This window comes from Bufo bufo, chromosome 9 (assembly GCF_905171765.1).
Source record: "Bufo bufo chromosome 9, aBufBuf1.1, whole genome shotgun sequence".
NCBI classification, from domain to species: domain Eukaryota; kingdom Metazoa; phylum Chordata; class Amphibia; order Anura; family Bufonidae; genus Bufo; species Bufo bufo.
The window spans coordinates 217,377,018-217,396,597 of NC_053397.1; positions in this window are offsets into that span (position 1 = coordinate 217,377,018).

Here is a 19,580-nt window from a genome sequence, read left to right on the forward strand (position 1 = left end):
GGGGGTGTTGCCGTTACACCTAGAGGCTCTGCTCTCTCTGCAGTTGCCGTACCCTCTGCACTTTGATTAACAGAACCAGACAGTGTAAACGTCATCACACCTGGTCCTGTCAATCACAGTGCAGAGTGCGCAGCAGTTGCAGAAAGAGCAGAGTCTAGGTGTAATGGCAACGCCCCCGTTGCTCCTGGAGGCAAAAACCCCTTCTCTATAATTGTCGGGGTCCCTATTGATGTGTATATATTGAGCGCTCAGAGAGCTGACACAGACACACTGCTGAATCAGATTCTCTCTCTCCTTTATTCCATGCAAGCATACATCTTTATAACACTACAGACAAATCTGGCACAGGTGGAAAGCGAAACTAATGAGTTGATTTGATAATAAACACAGTGATGTCACAGTACAGGGATAATAAACACAGTGATGTCACAGTACAGGGATAATAAACACAGTGATGTCACAGTACTGGGGTAATAAACACAGTGATGTCACAGTACAGTGATAATAAACACAGTGATGTCACAGTACAGGGATAATAAACACAGTGATGTCACAGTACTGGGGTAATAAACACAGTGATGTCACAGTACAGTGATAATAAACACAGTGATGTCACAGTACAGGGATAATAAACACAGTGATGTCACAGTACAGGGATAATAAACACAGTGATGTCACAGTACAGAGATAATAAACAGTGATGTCACAGTACAGGGATAATAAACACAGTGATGTCACAGTACAGAGATAATAAATGCAGTGATGTCACAGTACAGAGATAATAAACACAGTGATGTCACAATACAGGGATAATAAACACAATGATGTCACAGTACAGGGATAATAAACACAGTGATGTCACAGTACAGGGATAATAAACACAGTGATGTCACAGTACAGAGATAATAAATGCAGTGATGTCACAGTACAGAGATAATAAATGCAGTGATGTCACAGTACAGAGATAATAAACACAGTGATGTCACAGTACAGAGATAATAAACACAGTGATGTCACAATACAGGGATAATAAACACAATGATGTCACAGTACAGGGATAATAAACACAGTGATGTCACAGTACAGGGATAATAAACACAGTGATGTCACAGTACAGGGATAATAAACACAATGATGTCACAGTACAGAGATTATAAACACAGTGATGTCACAGTACAGAGATTATAAACACAGTGATGTCACAGTACAGGGATAATAAACACAGTGATGTCACAATACAGGGATAATAAACACAGTGATGTCACAGTACAGAGATTATAAACACAGTGATGTCACAATACAGGGATAATAAACACAGTGATGTCACAGTACAGGGATAATAAACAGTGATGTCACAGTACAGGGATAATAAACACAGTGATGTCACAGTACAGAGATTATAAACACAGTGATGTCACAATACAGGGATAATAAACACAGTGATGTCACAGTACAGGGATAATAAACACAGTGATATCACAGTACAGGGATAATAAACGCAGTGATGTCATAGTACAGGGATAATAAACGCAGTGATGTCATAGTACAGGGATAATAAATATAGTGATGTCACAGTACAGGGATAATAAACACAGTGATGTCACAGTACAGGGATAATAAACACAGTGATGTCACAGTACAGAGATAATAAACACAGTGATGTCACAGTACAGGAATAATAAACGCAGTGATGTCATAGTACAGGGATAATAAACACAGTGATATCACAGTACAGGGATAATAAACACAGTGATGTCACAGTACAGAGATAATAAACACAGTGATGTCACAATACAGGGATAATAAACACAATGATGTCACAGTACAGGGATAATAAACACAGTGATGTCACAGTACAGGGATAATAAACACAGTGATGTCACAGTACAGAGATAATAAATGCAGTGATGTCACAGTACAGAGATAATAAACACAGTGATGTCACAGTACAGAGATAATAAACACAGTGATGTCACAATACAGGGATAATAAACACAATGATGTCACAGTACAGGGATAATAAACACAGTGATGTCACAGTACAGGGATAATAAACACAGTGATGTCACAGTACAGGGATAATAAACACAATGATGTCACAGTACAGAGATTATAAACACAGTGATGTCACAGTACAGAGATTATAAACACAGTGATGTCACAGTACAGGGATAATAAACACAGTGATGTCACAATACAGGGATAATAAACACAGTGATGTCACAGTACAGAGATTATAAACACAGTGATGTCACAATACAGGGATAATAAACACAGTGATGTCACAGTACAGGGATAATAAACAGTGATGTCACAGTACAGGGATAATAAACACAGTGATGTCACAGTACAGAGATTATAAACACAGTGATGTCACAATACAGGGATAATAAACACAGTGATGTCACAGTACAGGGATAATAAACACAGTGATATCACAGTACAGGGATAATAAACGCAGTGATGTCATAGTACAGGGATAATAAACGCAGTGATGTCATAGTACAGGGATAATAAATATAGTGATGTCACAGTACAGGGATAATAAACACAGTGATGTCACAGTACAGGGATAATAAACACAGTGATGTCACAGTACAGGAATAATAAACGCAGTGATGTCATAGTACAGGGATAATAAACGCAGTGATGTCACAGTACAGGGATAATAAACACAGTGATGTCACAGTACAGGGATAATAAACACAGTGATGTCACAGCACAGGGATAATAAACACAGTGATGTCACAGTACAGGGATAATAAACACAGTGATGTCACAGTACAGAGATAGAAAACACAGTGATGTCACAGTACAGGGTTAATAAACACAGTGATGTCACAGTACAGAGATAATAAACACAGTGATGTCACAGTACAGAGATAATAAACACAGTGATGTCACAGTACAGGGATAATAAACACAGTGATGTCACAGTACAAGGATAATAAACACAGTGATGTCACAGTACAGGGATAATAAACACAGTGATGTCACAGTACAGGGATAATACACACAGTGATGTCACAGTACAGAGATAGTAAACACAGTGGTGTCACAGTACAGGGTTAATAAACACAGTGATGTCACAGTACAGAGATAATAAACCCAGTGATATCACAGCACAGAGATAATAAACACAGTGATGTCACAGTACAGAGATAATAAACACAGTGATGTCACAGTACAGGGATAATAAACACAGTGATGTCACAGTACAAGGATAATAAACACAGTGATGTCACAGTACAGGGATAATAAACACAGTGATGTCACAGTACAAGGATAATAAACACAGTGATGTCACAGTACAGAGATAGTAAACACAGTGATGTCACAGTACAGGGATAATAAACACAGTGATGTCACAGTACAGGGATAATAAACACAGTGGTGTCACAGTACAGGGATAATAAACATAGTGATGTCACAGTACAGGGATAATAACACAGTGATGTCACAGTACAGGGATAATAAACACAGTGATGTCACAGTACAGGGATAATAACACAGTGATGTCACAGTACAGGGATAATAAACACAGTGATGTCACAGTACAGGGTTAATAAACACAGTGATGTCACAGTACAGAGATAATAAACCCAGTGATGTCACACTACAGGGATAATAAACAGTGATGTCACAGTACAGAGATAATAAACACAGTGATGTCACAGTACAGAGATAATAAACCCAGTGATGTCACAGTACAGGGATAATAAACATTATGAGTGGATGGGGAAGCAGGACTCACAGGCTTTCTCTATGACTAGATGGGGGAAGCAGATCTTACAGGCTCCATCCATCAGTGAGCAGGGAAAACAAGATTTTTTTCTATGAATCTTGCTTTTGGGAGGCCCAGTAGACTTCTCCCGATGCCTGACCTTTTTCAATCACATTGATATAGAAGAAAAATAAAATGCCAGCACAATGATACATGGGCGGCCAGAACCACGGGTCCAAACAAACACTCCTAAGATACAGAGTCAGACGATACAGGGTCAACCGGCAGTGTTAGTACTTTAGAACATATTAAACACAGATGTAGCGCCAGATAACCAAAAGAGTCTGGCTAATAATTACCAGTAAACAGCTACAGTATACAAATGTACAATAACTCGATACCAGTACAACCAGGCACTTTCCTGCTTCCTTGAGCGCCCTATTGCTGTACAGTACAGTGGATCACTACGATGCTCCTTGTCTTTTCACTTTCATTTTTGGTTCAGTTTTTGCATGTGTTTTCTTAGCCAAAACGAGAATTGGAAGGGTTGAGAAGTAGAACTGCACCAAAATAGGAAGTGAGAATGCAGGCCGGCTTGGTCTCATTTGCCTCATGACACAGTAGGTTCAGCAATGGCCTAATATTCTTATATTTGCTCACATAATAGATACATTTTTGTAGCTTCTAGTCATTCTAGCATTGCTGAAATATAAACCAGCTCTTGTTTTCTGCTGATTATGTGTTTATTCTCAGGAGCCAGTGTAAACAAGTAAAGCTGCAGTGTAAAGGACGGTGAGCAGATCTGTAACGTAAGCCTTTTATGATACAGGAGAAGAATGTCAGACTGCCTTAGACCCCAGTAGATTATGGAATTAAGCAGAAGTCTCCAATTATAACTGTGTCTACGGATGGATGATGGGTCAGCGGATAAAAACACTGAAGAAAATAGCAGGTAAACATTACTCAAAATCCACAACTGAATATCCACTATAAGGAGATCCTGTAACCACACAATGCAATCTGTGTTCAGTATGTTATGGAGCAGAAGAAACTGAGAAGACTTACATATAGTTTTGTGAGAAAAGATTTAGTAAAACATTAAGTTTATTCATTTAAATTTCTGCTATTTCTATACTTAAAGGGGTTGTGTCAGTTAAGCAAATGGCATTTATAATGTAGAGAAAGTTAATAATATATTGGTATTATCCATATTGCTTCCTTTGATAACTAGACTAATTTTACCATCACATTGTACACTTCTCATTTCCATGGTTACGACCACTCTGCAATCCAGCATCGGTGGTCGTGCTAGTACAGTATAGAAAAAAGCACTAGCCTCTCTGGTGGCCGCAACCATAGAATCGCACATAGACTGGCGCTTTTTCCTATAGTGTGCAAGCACGGCCACCGTGCTGGATTACAGGGTGGTTCTAACTAGGGATGAGCGAATTTCATATTTTGAAATTTGTTTTTGGTTCGTGTTGTAATATTTACTGAATTGCGTTATGGATTCCATTACCACGAACCATAATTCAATTCCATGACGGAATGCATAACGGAATGCCTTTAGAGGCATTACGTTATTCATTACGTCTGTAGAGAGAAGTGTCAGGTAGGCGTATACTGTATATAGATATATATATACAGTCCTGATCAAAGGTTTAAGACCACTTGAAAAATGGCAAAAAAAATCCTATTTAGCATGGCTGGATCTTAACAAGGTTCCAAGTAGAGCTTCAACATGCAACAAGAAGAAATGGGAGTGAGACAAAACATTTTTTGAGCATTCAATTTAATGAAAACAATGAATAAACTGAAACAGGCTGTTTTTCAGCTGATCAAAAGTTTAGGACCACATGCCTTTAAAAGGCCAAATCTGTGCAAAGATGTGGATTCATTGTTGTTTCTTAAATGATCCTGAGGGTTATGGCACAAAAAAGTCAAGTGAAAGACCCCAAAAAACTTCCTCAGCACTGAGCCGGAGGATCCAATTGGCTGTCCGTCAAGACACTGGACGATCCTCGACCCAAATTAAGGCCCTTACTGGTGCTGACTGCAGCCCCATAACCATCAGGCGGCATCTGAGACTGAAGGGCTTCAAAAACAAAAAACGTCTGCAAAGACCTCGTCTCCTTGAACGCCACAGAACTGCTCGTTTGGACTTTGCAAGAGAGCACCAAACATGGGACATTCAAAGGTGGAAGAAAGTTTTATTCATTGATGAGAAAAAAGTTTATGTTGATGGTCCTGATGGTTTCCAACGTTACTGGCATGACAAGCAGATCCCACCTGAGATGTTTTCTACGCGCCACAGTGGAGGGGGCGCCATAATGGTCTGGGGTGCTTTTTCCTTCAGTGGAACAATGGAGCTTCAGGAAGAGCAGGGGCGTCAAACGGCCGCGGGCTATGTCCAGATGTTGCAGAGAGCATTCCTCATGACTGAGGGCCCTCGTCTGTGTGGTAACGACTGGGTTTTTCAACAGGACAACGCTACAGTACACAATGCCCGCAGGACAAAGGACTTCCAGGAGAATAACATCACTCTTTATGTATGTATGTATGTATGTAAGTCCTGATCAAAAGTTTAAGACCACTTGAAAAATGGCAAAAAATCCTATTTAGCATGGCTGGATCTTAACAAGGCTCCAAGTAGAGCTTCAACATGCAACAAGAAGAAATGGGAGGGAGACAAAACATTTTTTGAGCATTCAATTTAATGAAAACAACGAATAAACTGAAACAGGCTGTTTTTCAGCTGATCAAAAGTTTAGGACCACACCTCCAAAAAAAAACTAAACCCCCCCAAAAACAGAAATCCAACTTCCAAACATGAACTCAGTAATGAGTAGCTCCGCCGTTATTGTTTATCACTTCCAAAATTCGTTTCGGCATGCTTGATGCAAGCATTTCCATGAGGTGAGTGAGAACATTTCTCCAAGTGGTGAAGACGGCCGCACGAAGGCCATCTACTGTCTGGAACTGTTGTCCATTTTTGTAAACTTCCCTTGCCATCCATCCCCAAAGGTTCTCAATTGGAGAAAAACCCAGTCGTTACCACACAGACGAGGGCCCTCAGTCATGAGGAATGCTCTCTGCCACATCTGGACATAGCCAGCGGCCGTTTGACGCCCCTGCACTTCCTGAAGCGCCATTGTTCCACTGAAGGAAAAAGCACCCCAGACCATTATGGCGCCCCCTCCACTGTGGCGCGTAGAAAACATCTCAGGTGGGATCTGCTTGTCATGCCAGTAACGTTGGAAACCATCAGGACCATCAAGGTTACATTTTTTCTCATCAGAGAATAAAACTTTCTTCCACCTTTGAATGTCCCATGTTTGGTGCTCTCTTGCAAAGTCCAAACGAGCAGTTCTGTGGCGTTCAAGGAGACGAGGTCTTTGCAGACGTTTTTTGTTTTTGAAGCCCTTCAGTCTCAGATGCCGTCTGATGGTTATGGGGCTGCAGTCAGCACCAGTAAGGGCCTTAATTTGGGTCGAGGATCGTCCAGTGTCTTGACGGACAGCCAATTGGATCCTCCGGCTCAGTGCTGGTGAAATTTATTTTGGGTCTTCCACTTGACTTTTTTGTTTCATAACCCTCAGGATCATTTAAGAAATTCCAAATGACTGTCTTACTGCGTCCCACCTCAGCAGCGATGGTGCGCTGTGAGAGACCCCCCTTATGCCGTTCAACAACCCGACCACATTCAAAAAGGGAGAGTTTTTTTGCCTTTGCCATCACAACGTGTGACTACCTGTAATGACCGACGACACGCACAGGGAGGAAAACAGGGAAAGCCCTGCCCAAGGGAGAGGGAAAGGTGGTGACCCCTAACTCACCTTGCTGCTGGCACCTGACTGCCCTGACGTCCCTAGACGGGTTCCTCACCCGTGCGGCGATCACGTGCCTAAACCCAGGCTTTCCCTAATATGAGCCCTGGATAGTGAACAGGCCGGTGGGATCGCTAGTCCACACCACTATCACTAAGAGGGAAACACCAGGGAGAGGACAGACAAAACAAACAAACACATACACCCAGGTGGGCGACCACAATATACCAAAAAGGTCCAACAGGGATCTGGAGGGTAGCGTACTGGACCAACTACCAGCGAACGCAGCAACACAGCTCCAGAAGGTCAGAATAGATGTCCAGGCAGGAAGCTCTATCTCTGGCAACCAGAGAAGTGTGAGAGAGAAATATAAGGAGGTCTGGGAGTGCTGGACAAGGAACAGCTGAGGAGAAGGAGCTACGGATCCCTGAGTGAGCCAAAAGGGTTTGCTAAGCAAACCCAGAAAGCTACCATAAGGAAAACAGCCCTATCTTAAATAGAGCGTGCAGCCAACCGCTGCGACTTCCTGACCCCAGGTATAACGGAGTCAGGCGTGGTCCTCGACACCCTCGTGACAGTACCCCCCTCTCTACGAGGGGCCTCCGGACACTCAGGACCAGGTCTCTCAGGATGAGAGGCATGAAAAACCCGAACTAACCTGTCGGCGTTTACCTCAGACGCAGGAACCCACATTCTTTCCTCGGGACCGTAACCTCTCCAATGCACCAGATATTGAAGAGAGCGGCGGACCCGACGAGAATTAACAATTTTGGATATCTGAAATTCGAGGTTACCATCTACGACAACAGGAGGGGGTGGCAGCGGTGATGGTTCTAGAGGTGGAACATATTTTTTGAGTAACGATTTATGAAAAACATTATGAATTTTAAAAGTCTGAGGTAACTCCAGGCGAAAAGCCACGGGGTTGATGATGGCTACAATTTTGTAAGGGCCAATAAACCTAGGACCCAGTTTCCAAGAGGGAACCTTCAATTTATTTTCCTAGTAGACAACCACACATAGTCATTCACTCCTAGGTCCGGACCTGGCGACCGTCTCTTATCAGCCATGCATTTGTATTTACCTCCCATATTTTTCAAGTTAGCTTGCACCTTCTGCCATACCGATGAAAGAGATGACGAAAACCGTTCCTCTTCGGGAACCCCAGAAGACCCCCCCTCTTTGAAAGTACAGAATTGGGGATGAAAACCATATGCACCAAGAAATGGTGACTTGCCAGTGGATTCCTGACGACGATTATTTATGGCAAACTCAGCTAACGGTAAATATGATGACCACAACTCTTGGTTTTCAGACACAAAACATCTTAGATATGTCTCAAGGTTTTGGTTGGTACGCTCAGTCTGTCCATTCGACTGAGGATGGAAAGCAGAGGAAAAGGACAAGTGTACCCCCAAACGGGAACAAAAAGCTTTCCAAAATTTAGAAATAAACTGGGTACCCCGATCCGAAACAACATCGGAGGGGACCCCGTGAAGCTTCACGATTTCACTGACGAATACCTGAGCAAGAGTCTTAGCATTAGGTAGTGCGGGTAACGCAATGAAGTGTACCATTTTGCTAAACCTGTCCACTACTACCAAAATAACTGTTTTACCCGCAGACAAAGGTAAGTCAGTGATAAAATCCATTGACAGATGTGTCCACGGTCTATTGGGAATGACGAGTGGTAATAGAGACCCTGCAGGACGTGTATGTGAAACTTTTGCGCGCGCACAGGTAGAACAAGAAGACACAAAATCCAATACATCCTGACGCAACCTTGGCCACCAAAAACGACGAGACAATAGTTCCAAGGTTGCTTTACTACCCGGGTGCCCAGCAAGTGCCGAATTATGATGTTCCTTTAATAATTCGAAACGTAAGTTCAACGGTACAAACAATTTCTCTGAGGGGCAAGAGACCGGGGCGTCCCCCTGGGCCTCTAACACCTTCCCCTCCAAAACAGAGTGTACCGCAGAAACAACCACTCCTCTTTGAAGAATGGGTACCGGATCACTCACATTACCCCCTCCAGGGAAACAACGAGATAGTGCATCAGCCTTGGTGTTCTTTGCCCCAGGACGATAGGTAATCACAAAGTTAAACCTGGTAAAAAATAGCGACCACCTAGCCTGTCTAGGGGTGAGACGCTTAGCTGATTCGAGGTACAGAAGATTTTTGTGGTCCGTAATCACAGTGACGGGGTGGACTGCCCCCTCTAAGAAATGACGCCACTCCTCAAACGCAAGTTTAATAGCTAATAGTTCCCTATTGCCAATATCGTAGTTCTTTTCTGCTGCAGATAGTTTTTTAGAAAAGAAAGCACAAGGACGCCATTTGCCAGGAGACGGACCCTGAGACAGCACCGCCCCCACTCCCACCTCTGACGCATCGACTTCAACAATAAAAGGCTGAGAGACATCAGGTTGGACCAGTACAGGTGCTGAGGTAAACCTCTCTTTTAGAGAGGAAAAAGCAACTTTAGCGGCGTCAGACCATTTAGAAAAATCAGTCCCCTTCCTAGTCATGTCAGTAAGCGGTTTTACAATAAGTGAATAATTTTTAATGAATTTCCTATAGAAATTCGCGAAGCCCAAGAACCGTTGTAGTGCTTTGAGGTTCTCAGGAAGATCCCAATCTAAAATTGCCTGGACCTTCCTAGGATCCATACGGAAACCTGACGCAGATAAAAAATAACCCAGGAATTGTATCTCCTGAACGGCGAAGACACATTTTTCAATTTTAGCATATAATTCATTCGTCCGTAGGACCTGCAGTACTTGTCTGACATGCACCTCATGTGTTTTCAGATCAGACGAATAAATTAAAATATCATCTAGGTATATTACCACAAACCTGCCGATTAGATGACTAAAAATGTCATTAACGAAATGTTGAAAGACGGCAGGAGCATTGGTCAGACCGAAAGGCATAACTAGATTTTCATAATGCCCCTCAGGGGTGTTAAACGCTGTCTTCCACTCATCCCCCTCCTTAATACGAATCAGATTGTAGGCACCCCTAAGATCAAGTTTGGAGAACCACCTAGCACCCGCAATCTGATTAAACAGGTCAGGAATGAGAGGAAGAGGGTATGGGTCTCGGATGGTTATCTGATTTAATTCGCGAAAATCTAAGCAAGGACGCAGGCCCCCATCTTTCTTTTTAACGAAGAAAAACCCTGCAGCCACGGGTGAAGAAGAGGGTCTGATGTGTCCCTTAGCCAAGCTCTCGGAGATATAATCTTTCATGGCTTGTCTCTCTGGACCCGAAAGATTATATAACCTGGTCTTGGGTAATTTTGCGCCGGGAATAAGGTTAACCGGGCAATCATAAGGACGATGAGGTGGTAACTTCTGACAACCCTTTTCAGAAAAAACATCCTCAAAGTCCGAAATAAATGTAGGTAGGGTAGTTATGGAGGCGACTAAGCAATTGCTATTTAAGCAATTTTCTCTGCAATGCTCACTCCACTCCAATATCTCCCTGGCCTGCCAATCCACCACTGGATTGTGCGCTACCAACCAGGGAAGACCCAGCACTACCGGAGTGGGAAGCCCCTCCAGAACATAACCTGAAAGCATCTCGTTATGGTGGTCCCCTACCCGAAGGTGTAAATTATGAACAATGTGCGTGAGGTTTCTCTGAGACAGGGGAGCAGAATCAATAGCGAATATGGGAATGGGTCTCTGTAAAGTACAGAGAGACAAACCCAAAGTGCGGGCAAAATGGGCATCTATCAAATTTACCCCTGCTCCACTGTCTAGAAAGAAAGAAATAGTCTCCGTCTTATCACCAAAAATAATAACCGCTGGCAACACAAATTGCGATGTACGTATGGAGGAAACGTATACCCCCCGGCTGACATCCTCCACACAGCCTGGGGTTAGTAGTTTTTCCGACGGTCTTTTGTTTCTGAGGAAGGAAGGACAGACATTAATGAAATGACCCCTCTCCCCACAAAAAAAACAAACCCCACGCCTACGGCGAGCCTCAGGAGGACGGACCTGACGAGTAGTTCCTCCTAGCTGCATAGGCTCGTCTAAGTCCGTACAGACTAACTGCAGCTTGGGAGGGGTTACCAATTGCTCCGGTTTTTTCAACCTGACCCTAAGGCGTCTATCTATTCGTATAGAAAGGGACATAACCGCATCAAGGGAAAAGGGGGTCTCATATAATGCAAGCGCATCCTTAACCCTTTCGGATAACCCAGAGCAGAACTGACTCCTGAGAGCCGGGTCGTTCCATTGGGTATCCGTAGCCCACCTACGGAATTCAGAGCAATACTCCTCTACCGGCCGCTCTCCTTGTAAGAGTCTCCGTAATCTTGATTCAGCCAGGGCGACTCGGTCAGGGTCATCATATATGAGACCCAAGGCCCCGAAAAACTCATCCACTGACCGAAGAGCCTGGGAATCAGTAGGTAAAGAGAACGCCCAGGACTGCGGATCCCCCTGCAGCAGGGAAATAACAACCCCCACCCGCTGATCTTCATTACCAGAGGAGTAAGGGCGCAGTTTAAAATATAACTTACAGGCCTCACGGAATGTCAAAAACTTGTCCCTTCCCCCAGAAAATCTGTCAGGGAGAGGGACCTTGGGTTCCGCAACAACCTGGTTACCAGTAGCAACCGCTGGGCTTGCAGTCAGTTGTAATTGCTGCTGTTGCTGGAGGACCGACGCCTTCAATCCTACCACCTCCAAAGACAGGCCATGAAATTGTTTGGACAGAGCAGCAATTTGATCCATACTGGATTTTTTTTACCTACACAAAATAAGGGCCAGAGATAATGTAATGACCGACGACATGCACAGGGAGGAAAACAGGGAAAGCCCTGCCCAAGGGAGAGGGAAAGGTGGTGACCCCTAACTCACCTTGCGGCTGGCACCTGACTGCCCTAAAGTCCCTAGACGGGTTCCTCACCCGTGCGGCGATCACGTGCCTAAACCCTGGCTTTCCCTAATATGAGCCCTGGATAGTGAACAGGCCGGTGGGATCGCTAGTCCACACCACTATCACTAAGAGGGAAACACCAGGGAGAGGACAGACAAAACAAACAAACACATACACCCAGGTGGGCGACCACAATAAACCAAAAAGGTCCAACAGGGATCTGGAGGGTAGCGTACTGGACCAACTACCAGCGAACGCAGCAACACAGCTCCAGAAGGTCAGAATAGATGTCCAGGCAGGAAGCTCTATCTCTGGCAACCAGAGAAGTGTGAGAGAGAAATATAAGGAGGTCTGGGAGTGCTGGACAAGGAACAGCTGAGGAGAAGGAGCTACGGATCCCTGAGTGAGCCAAAAGGGTTTGCTAAGCAAACCCAGAAAGCTACCATAAGGAAAACAGCCCTATCTTAAATAGAGCGTGCAGCCAACCGCTGCGACTTCCTGACCCCGGGTATAACGGAGTCAGGCGTGGTCCTCGACACCCTCGTGACACTACCTGACAGAAAATGACAATGAATCCACATCTTTGCACAGATTTGGCCTTTTAAAGGCATGTGGTCCTAAAATTTGGATCAGCTGAAAAACAACCTGTTTCAGTTTAATCGTTATTTTCAATTAATTGAATGCTCAAAAAATATTTTGTCTCCCTCCCATTTCTTCTTGTTGCATGTTGAAGCTCTACTTGGAACCTTGTTAAGATCCAGCCATGCTAAATAGGATTTTTTGCCATTTTTCAAGTGGTCTTAAACTTTTGATCAGGACTGTATTTGCCCCTTCATTGATATACCGTATATATATATACCTATATATATATATATATATATATATATATAGTAAACTAAAGAACCCTTAAAACTAAAGATTTAATTGAAACATTTAAATTTACCGACATCGGTCAACCAATAAACATATACCCTAAATAGGATGAAAGAGGGTCCAGGATTAGATACACCAGAGGATATCAATAGTTACAGGGACAGTACTATCCCTATTATAATCCTAATTAGTCCTCAGCCCAGAGGTATCACCTGATGGTGGTCACCCCCCATCCTCATACCTATCCTGGATTACCCTGGTTAGCCCTGAAGAAAAATACCCTGCCACCCGACACGTTTCCCCCACTCGTTCGGTTCATCAGGGGGTGCAAAAGACGGGTGCTCACGTAAAAAAAAAAAGTTGGGCTTGTAGATAAGGTGGGGCTGGTGAAATATATATATCTATACCTGTAGTAGGATGGTTCTCTGATAAGATGATACCTAGAAATAAAAAGCCTTACTCAGCATTACATTAAAAAGAGAAGAGACCCAGTGGAAAACAATATGCAGTCAATGACCGACATGATGTCTGCCAACCTGCGGTGTGTCATGGGACGCCGGTTTGAATAGTGCCGCGCTGCTCTATAATGCGGCGGGAACTAAACAGGTCCCACTTCCGGTTCCTGTTGCGTTCCAGCGTTGGAACGCAACTAGTGGAACGCATATCCGGTTCCGGTTGCGTTCCAATGCCGAGCGCTGGGACATAGTCTCCCAGATGAGCTGAATATGCCCGCACAAGTTTACATACCCATAGGTATTCTAGGTACTCGGGATATTCATTGCAGATTTCATAACAACTTTATCCTTGAGCTCCTAAGATTTGTCCTCACCCATAACTTCTTCCTCAGAGGTACAGCGATGGGGAGCCCCTGTGCCCCCACGTATGCAAATCTATTTCCGGGCTGGTGGGAGGACACCATTGTGTTCTCTGATGATCATCGGTGGTGGCAGGAGAAGATAGGATTATGATCCTGTTACATTGATGATGTTTTCATCTTATGGAACGGGACCAATACCGAGTTCATTCGGTTTGTTGAAGGTCTGAACAACAACAAAATAGGCCTCCGCTTTACCCATGAAATCCATGAAGATTCCATAACCTTTTTGGATGTCAGGGTCTCGAAACGAGGGGAGAGGTTGGCAACCACTCTCTTCAGAAAGCCCACTGCGACAGTATATTGCAGTGGGATAGTTGCCACCCTCTCCCTCTGAAGAGAGGCATCCCTAAAGGTCAATATCTCCGGGTAAAAAGGAACTGCTCTAACCAAGAGGAGTTTCACAGTGAGGCTAGAAGACTGTGTAATCGGCTGAGCGATCGTGGGTATCCCCAGAATGTTCTCAGGAATGCCTTTAAGGAGGCTAATGCGAGGAACAGAAGCGATCTCCTTATTCCTAGAACATCGTGACCGGACAATACTTGTATCCGTCTCATTTCAACTTTTGATAGTGCTAATAGAGAGATTAAGGACATTCTTAATAAATTCTGGCCCATTCTGTTGATGGACTCCGATCTTGCGGATGCTATTACAAAACATCCCAGTGTCACCTATAGAAAAGGCAGAAGTCTACGGGACTGTTTGGTCCTGAGCCATTATATGGCTCCATCTACCAATGAGACTTGGCTCTCCAGGAAAACTACTGGAGTATTTAGATGTGGAAGATGTAAGGCCTGTAATTTTATTTTGACGGCCAAAACTGTCACGTGCTCAGTTACGCATCAAACGTACTCTGTAAGCGATTTTGTCAATTGCAAGTCTAGGGGGGTTGTAAACATCTGTCAATGCCCCTGTCCCCTGGATTACGTTGGCAAAACAATCCGTGAATTCAGGAGGAGGGTCTGTGAACATGTTAACGATGTTCTTAATAAAAGAGAGACCCCCATTGCTGAACACGTGATAGATAAACATAAAAAAAAATAAAAAATTGTATATTGCTTTGCCATATATATATATATATATATATATATATATATATATATCTATATATATTGACCCCTTATATGGCCAATAGGGGTATATATCCCCTGTATTGCCATGTATATGTTAGCCCTGTATGGCCAGTGGGGGGTGGGGGGGTGTCCTAGCATATACACACTCACCTAAAGAATTATTAGGAACACCTGTTCTATTTCTCATTAATGCAATTATCTAGTCAACCAATCACATGGCAGTTGCTTCAATGCATTTAAGGGGGTGGGCCTGGTCAAGACAATCTCCTGAACTCCAAACTGAATGTCAGAATGGGAAAGAAAGGTAATTTAAGCAATTTTGAGCGTGGCATGGTTGTTGGTGCCAGACGGGCCGGTCTGAGTATTTTACAATCTGCTCAGTTACTGGGATTTTCACGCACAACCATTTCTAGGGTTTACAAAGAATGGTGTGAAAAGGGAAAAACACCCAGTATGCGGCAGTCCTGTGGGCGAAAATGCCTTGTGGATGCTAGAGGTCAGAGGAGAATGGGCCGACGGATTCAAGCTGATAGAAGAGCAACGTTGACTGAAATAACCACTCGTTACAACCGAGGTATGCAGCAAAGCATTTGTGAAGCCACAACACGCACAACCTTGAGGCGGATGGGCTACAACAGCAGAAGACCCCACCGGGTACCACTCATCTCCACTACAAATAGGAAAAAAAGGCTACAATTTGCACGAGCTCGCCAAAATTGGACTGTTGAAGACTGGAAAAATGTTGCCTGGTCTGATGAGTCTCAATTTCTGTTGAGACATTCAAATGGTAGAGTCCGAATTTGGCGTAAACAGAATGAGAACATGTATCCATCCTCTGATGGCTACTTCCAGCAGGATAATGCACCATGTCACAAAGCTCTAATCATCTCAAATTGGTTTCTTGAACATGACAATGAGTTCACTGTACTAAAATGGCCCCACAGTCACCAGATCTCAACCCAATAGAGCATCTTTGGGATGTGGTGGAATGGGAGCTTCGTGCCCTGGATGTGCATCCCTCAAATCTCCATCAACTGCAAGATGCTATCCTATCAATATGGGCCAACATTTCTAAAGAATGCTATCAGCACCTTGTGGAATCAATGCCACGTAGAATTAAGGCAGTTCTGAAGGCAAAAGGGGGTCCAACACCGTATTAGTATGGTGGTCCTAATAATTCTTTAGGTGAGTGTATGTATATATATATATTTATATAGATATGTGTGCATGCCCTTGTATTTACACACTTGTCTGTTTATACTTATATTAATGCTCCCCCAGGTTGTATATTATTTATACAGATGTATTATACAGTATATACAGTGAGGAACAGAATTACTTGAACACCCTGCGCTTTTACAAGTTCTCCCACTTAGAAATCATGAAGGGGTCTGAAATTCACATTGTAGGTGCATTCCCACTCTGAGAGACAGAAGAAAAATAAATCAGGAAATCACATTGTATGATTTTTAAAGAATGTATTTGTCTTGCACGGCTGAACAGAAGTATTTGAGCACCTAAGAAACAGCATTTATTCTGGCTCTCAAAGACCTGTTACTGTGCCTTTAAAAAGTCCACCTCTACTCCACACATTTCTCTAACTTAGTAGCACCTGTCTGAGCTCTTTAAAGACCCCTGTCCACCCCACAGTCAATCAGACGCCAACTACTACCATGGGCAAGACAAAAGAGCTGTCAAAAGACACCAGAGACAAAATTGTGGACCTCCACAAGGCTGGAAAGGGCTACGGGGTAATTGCCAAGCAGCTTGGTGAAAATAGATCAACTGTTGGACCAATTGTTAGAAAATGGAAGAGGCTAAAGACGCCTGTCAGTCTCCCTCGGACTGGGGCTCCATGCAAGATCTCACCTTACTGGCACGGATCGAGAGGTTTGAGGAACATATCGCTGATAGCAGATGAGTGGAGTCGCTGCCTGGAGGGCGGGATGGGCGGGGGGGGGGGGGGGGGTATTGTGTAACTTGGGTGACAATAAATCCGGATAGATTGGAATTTATCTGGGAGCTTGGGAAACTCCCATAGCATAGCACACAACTTGCTAGTTTTGTGATGTTTTTGTTTGTTGTACTTTATTGTACTGACTGTCCTGGCAGATTGTGTGTCGATGAATCCGGATTGTTGTACTGTCAAATTGGTCTGTTTTTTGTATTGGAAAATGAATAAATAAATTTTATAAAAAAGAATTTTTTTTTTTAAAAAAGACTGCCCCCTTGCACAGCTTTCTCTGTATACAGGGCCCCGAGAACCCCCTGTTTGTTAGTTTAGTGGGTCCACTCTCCCAGGGACCCCTCAATCAGTTTAGCTGGATCCATGCTATAGAACAGGAGGCCGTCAGAGGAAGGAGTGGGCAGAGGCTGCGATGGCTACCTGGCAGTTGCATGCTAAAGGCTTTGGCATATAGCTGCCAGGCAGCCATCCAAACTCCTGCCCACTCCTTCCTCTGTCAGCTTCCTTATCTCCATACAGTATGACCCCCAGTGAAGGGGGCACTGGAGGTAATTATTCTGAATGTGGGGCCACTGGGGGGGGGGTCATTATTCTGAATGGAGGGCCACTGGGGGGGTCATTATACTGTGTGGGGAGCCACTGGGGGTCATTATACTGTGTGGGAGGGCATTGGAGGAGTCATTTTACTGTGTGAAGGGCCACTAGTGGTCATTATACTGCATGGGGGCCACTATACTTTCTGGTGGGCACTGGGGGTCATTGTACGGTGTGGGAGCCACAGGGGGAAATGTAAATATAAAAAAATGCCACAAGGGGGCCCACTGAGATTTATTGCCCAAGGGCCCACATGAACCTGCAGCCGGCCCTGATACACACCTATTAACATGAATAGGAGGGAGCCGTCCCATTGAAGTGAATGGGATGGTGGAGCTGTATTTACACCTGCTCACTGTTGCAATGTCGATGGCGAGCAGGTAAACAGAGAAGAGAACACAGCACTCATACGAGCTCTGCATTCTCTTCCAACAGTTGATCGGCGGGGGTGCCGGATTGATGACCTATCCCGCTGGTTGCAGATTGCACTGCAATTCATGACGTCCTCTTTAACCTTTCAATAAATAAAATGAGCACCAAATAATCAGCATTGTAATAATACACCAAGCCTTTTCATAAGAAAAAAAAAATGCATGTTTAATTGCTTTAAACCACAAACAAGCATGAAAATAAATCTTTGAAAATGTTAAACAGATATATATACGGTAGTTTTTTACTTGTATTTATTTTTTATTTTTGCGAAGATGACAAAATCATTTTAGTGGAGTTGAAATTGAAACTATTACACAATGCTAAAGCCATGAGACCGGTCAACAAGTAAAGAATATGGAACTATGATAAGTCGCTGTATTACTGAGGCTCAGAACGAGAATTTCTACAAACATAAATAATGAACCGTCCATTAACAAATCACAGGAAAAGTATTATTCACATTCCAGGTAAAGAAGACAAGCACATGTTTGTTCACAAGCTCTTTATACTCTATGTATCGTATAATAATAGTTTGTTATTTTCCTTTTTTTTGTGTGTGTTTTTTCGTCATCTTTCGGTTTTGCATATAAAAAGTTGAATCCTGACAATATTGAGTAGAATAGTAAAAAAAAAAATGGATAAAAAAAACACAATAAGGAGACATAAAGCACAGCTCCACCTATAATCACAAAATCATCAGTAATTATAAGGCCTTGAGATCTCTCCTGCAGATCTGATAAAAAGTTGGTAAATCTGTTCAATAGTTAAATCTGTATTTGTGATAACCAGTATGGCGGCCATTATAGTTCCCACTGACGTTGTCACCAAGCATAGTGTCTCGATTGGCTGACCTGCCTAGTTGTGCTCTGAGACATCCCACGTGGACCTATCAAAATCTAGGCATACCTGCTATTAAAGGGAATGGGTCACATTAAAGATGGTGTCCGATCTGAGGGCTGAATGTTATAGGGCAGGAGATGCTGAGCAGATTGATGTATAGTTTTATGGGAAAATATTCAGTGTAACTTGTATTCACTTAGTGGGATATTTTTTAACTAATATTTGCCACTTTTTGGCATATTAAAGTCGCAGATTTTGTCACACAGCATTTTTGCAGCAAAATCTGCAACTTTTTTCCACTCATGCCACTTATCTAGAGTGCCAAGAAAAGGGGCGTGGCTTGGGCAGGGAATCGGGCGGACACAGAGACCCGGCTCATTTATAATTTTCCACGTGAAAATTTATTAAATGTATGCCAGCTGGTGTAGATTTAAGCCTGTCGCAACGGCCTGCTGGGGGAAGTGCCAAATTTATGTAGAGG